Source organism: Astatotilapia calliptera, chromosome 17 (assembly GCF_964374335.1).
Source record: "Astatotilapia calliptera chromosome 17, fAstCal68.1, whole genome shotgun sequence".
In the NCBI taxonomy this organism is placed as follows: domain Eukaryota; kingdom Metazoa; phylum Chordata; class Actinopteri; order Cichliformes; family Cichlidae; genus Astatotilapia; species Astatotilapia calliptera.
Window position 1 is genome coordinate 14,524,787 of NC_137438.1, and position 4,262 is coordinate 14,529,048.

General features: G+C 41.2%; 1 long non-coding RNA gene across 1 annotated transcript; it reads right to left on the minus strand.

Annotated features, from left to right (window-relative positions):
* Positions 1–446: 446 nt before the first annotated feature.
* Positions 447–4,026, minus strand: LOC145421584 (uncharacterized). The gene is made up of 3 exons (XR_013902970.1): positions 3,920–4,026; positions 1,471–1,565; positions 447–1,333 (listed from the first exon to the last, which is right to left on the minus strand). It is a non-coding gene; the product is annotated as an uncharacterized LOC145421584 (long non-coding RNA).
* Between the last annotated feature and the right edge of the window lie 236 nt (positions 4,027–4,262).

Sequence of the window (4,262 nt, forward strand, 5' to 3'; positions counted from 1 at the left end):
CTACAAGCAGAATTGTGTGAACTTTGACTGATTCCACACTCTGTGTCTCTGTGCTGAGACGTACCTTTAGATCAAGGCATCTGATGATTTTGAAACATGCTCTCTGCTCCGACACACAAAGCAGCCCTTGCCCACTGCAATGAAATTACTGCCTTTATCAGAATGTAATCACTGTTATTGTGTGTCTCCTTTGCACTGTCACACAGCAAGAGGAAATGTCGGCAAGTCAATTTTTAGGCTGCCTACAGATGGCAGCTTACAGGTTAGAACTCTCTGTTTGAATAGTCTAAACTGATCCTCAGAAACAGACAAATGAAACTATTTCACCGGCAAAATGTTGATCATTGGCTCTCTGAGGATTACATTCCCATGCTCTTAGTTAAGGATTTAGATCATTACATTCTAGAGGATAAAGCATTGTCAGATCTGCATTCCTCATGCTAGCACTGGCTAGCATGTTACGAATCAAGCCATTTTAAAGAAAAACAAGGATTTTCTTAGTTTCTCAGCATTGTCTCTTCCAGCCTTTGTCCTGCCATTGGCAAAGATCACTGTCTTCACTTTGGAGGCCGAACGCTGAAGGATAAGTTCATTTTCGGAGGCAAAGGTTCTTCTGCGAGGGACGTGGGCGGCAGTTTTATTTGAAATGTAGATTCGGAACCGTGACTGTTGCACTTCCACCCTGTCCATGAAAAATGCATGCTGTGATCTCATTATCTCGCTCTCCTCTTGGAACGCTACATAAAATCAATCCAGAGCAGATGAGAGATGAGAACACTACAGATTCTTAACCTCTTTGTATCGGATCAGAACGATCCCACCTTGAAATGAAACCAAAAAAAAAATATTGTAACTGAAATAAATGTACTGAAAAATCTTGTATTGAAACTGAAAAAAAAATGATAATGAAAAACAATTAATTGAAATTAATTTTGTTTTTAAGGTTGTTACTTGTATTTGAACTAAAAACTTGTGATCTGGAATTCTTTCACTGTTTTTTGACAATAGTGTGTTATTTATCATAAAGTAATTCAGAGTCATTCATACCAGAGTAACCAGAGAGCACAACATATATTTAACTTTCTACAGGACTTAAAGCTATTATATTATGTAAAAGTCCAGACCCTCTGAGGATTATCTGAGTACTTCTAACATTACACAAAGCAAAGGTCTCCATCAGTGTTCATGAAATGCTGGGTTTATCCTTCTTGTGAGGGAGCTGCTGGTGAAGATCACGAGCCCTGCTTGATCCCGGCGATGAGTTTCAGTCTTCCTGGTGTTTCTGAAATGATGCCTCTCACTGTGGGTCAACAGAACATCTGGCACAGGACAGCTGTAATGAAAGAAATTGAAGAAGTTTTGAAAAAAAATCTTGGAAATGTCCTATATGTGAGAAAAAGATTTTGTATTTACTTTTCTTTTGCCAATCAAGATACCTAAAAGTATAATTTTCACCATACAATTAGTAACCTTGTCATCTCCTGCACTGTCTGTTTTGGGCTCTGGGCTCGTCCTTCCCAGCGCTCATGAGACTGCTTTGATGCACTGTGGTATGAGGTGCTAACCTGTTGACAGTGTTGGGAAGGTTACTTTTAAAATGTATTCCACCAAAGATTATAGAAGAAATGTATTCTGAATACTTTACAACTGCTGTGTGATTTATTACTATTACTGAAGGCTACTCGCCATACCAATACCAACTAGATGTTTAAATCTTAATATAAATGAGTAACAGTAGGTGGACATTAAGTAAAGCTGCACTTTTTGCAGCGATCTCGTATAGAAAACTATTCCATGCGTATATAAAACAGGTCCGCGGCTCCGAACCATAGTAAAGGGACCTCTGGCTAATACGTCGGGTCCGTGTTGGGCTGAAAACTAGCTTTACTTTGTTGTCTGGGTCAGCTTTGCTAGAGAGAGACAGAGAGAGGCGTTGAAAGGAACTTACTGTTTCGGAATAACACAGTGTACAGTCGAGTCTTAATAGCTTACTTACAGCTGGGCTCGTCAGGCACTCTTTTTGGCTGCAGTGGTTATTATTATATTTACATGCTTCCAGCTCCCCGTTTCTGCCCCGTGACAGCTCCTACTTTTCCTTTCTCTCCCTCCCTCGCTCACAGACACATAACGGGTATGGCAGTCCATTCTCCCTGCAGCATGGACTACACTGCCCATCAGGCTACATTGTTTAGGGTGATGCATGTAACACTCTGCTATTGCCTTCATATTAAATCATTTTTGTATAATAATTTTTAGAGCCTCTTATTGCGTGCATTGTTTGGGTTTCCACCGGTGTGGAATTACCAAAAATAGAGAGACCATAGCCTAACACAGTGGTTCCCAAACTTTTTTTGCTGGGCCCCCCTTTGTTTTACAAGAAAAATATTTGCCCCCCCTCCCTCGCACGTGCACACACACACGCACACATCCTCCAACCACACACACCCATATTTTGCTCCATTGCAGTTTATTTCCCACCTCAAACATTTAGTAAACAATTAAGCAAATAAAAGTAATCTGCAGGTAGTAAGAAAATAAACTACTAACTCTTTTACGCTGCGTCTGCACGTACACGGTGATTTTGAAAACGCAGCTGTTTCGTCCACACGTAAACGTCGTATTGAATCACCGAAAACGGAGATCTTTTAAAACTCATTTTTTGCCTTTATGTGTGGACAAGGAATATGGAGTTTGTCACGCAACGTCAACGATAGGTGCCTTTTTTCACGTCACGCTGTGCGCCACGTTATTGTTTACATGAGATGAATTGCAGAATGGCAGATAGTCAGATTAACAGTAACAGTGTCTCTATCTTCAGGTTTTACACGCTTACATTTACACACGCAGTTACTGTCCCTCCATTTAGAAAGGCAGAGGCGTCACAGTGTGATTATTTTACATGTAGTTGTTTTTTTTCCTGTGTAATAATATTCAACATCAATACATTGATATCAATACATTTTTCAAAAAATGCCTCTCTGTGCAAAATGGGTTTAAAAACTTAAACAGCTGTGGGATACTGTTTGTCCGTGATTTGAACCGAGGGAACAAATCGTGGCAGGATCAGCCTGCTGTTATTTGTATCCCGCTGTAACTTTACTGTATAACAAGCTAACATCTCCAAAATGTCAGGAGTAGTTAGTCATTACAACAAGTATTTGTGAACTAAAAATCAAGAATGTGGGATACTGTTTGTCCGTGATTTGGAGAGCCCAGCGCTGCTCCCGACGAAGGGACAACCAATTCTGCAGGGGAGACCTACCTCGGCACTTGTGCAGGTGAAACCAAAGGGCAGACATGCTTCACTATATTTTCTACTCTTTGGCTTAGAATGAAGTTGGTTTGGAAACATATTCAGCGATGCTTCATCTCCTGCTTTGCGTTTGTGTGGGCGCCCCGTGCCTGCAGTGTACAAGCTTTGTTTTTTGGTTTTTTTCCCTTTTCATGCCCCCCCTGCAATGGATCTGCGCCCCCCCCCCCCCCCCCCCCCCCAGGGGGCGGGCCCCACACTTTGGGTAGGTCTGGCCTTGCATATGAAACAGGAAGATACCGCCATGTAATCCATTTATTTCAACAAAGTAACTGTATTCTCAATATCATCTATTGAACGGTAACTGTAACGGATACATTTACTCATATTTTGTATTTTAAATACGTAATGCCGGTGCATGTATTACGTTACTCCCCAACACTGCCTGTTGATGAGATCTTGTGCCGCTCCTAAAACAACGGCCTCCAACTCCTAAAGAGACACGGGTATCCCTAAATTTAGCAAATATTAGCTTTAGGCTAGCTTGCTACGACGAATAGGCTAATACCAGCATTTTACCACAACTTCACCAGATGTAGCTAAAAAAAACTAAACTAATGTCCAGTCCAGAGCGACAGCAAGGAAAGATGACAAAAAATGATTACTTACCTGCGGTTTAGAGGGTCAAGCTGAAATTGAAGCAGCCATTGAAAGACGGGATGAGAGAAAGATGGCAGCTTGGTCAGCACTAGTGGCCTCTATAATGTATGCAAATACATGCGGGTCGGAATCCCAGTGCGAGCCTCTTATTGCGTGTTTTGTCCCACAATATATCCCACAATTTCTTTTTTTCAGTTTCATTTCAAGGTGGCATCGTTCTGATCCCATACTTCTCACAATGGGTGAGAAGCCCTACAAGTGGGAGGAAAAGTGTGAAGTAGTGAGTGTGTGTATGCACTAAACTGATTGTTTACTTTAGTTAAATGCATGCAGAAATGTTCTGCTTTGATTT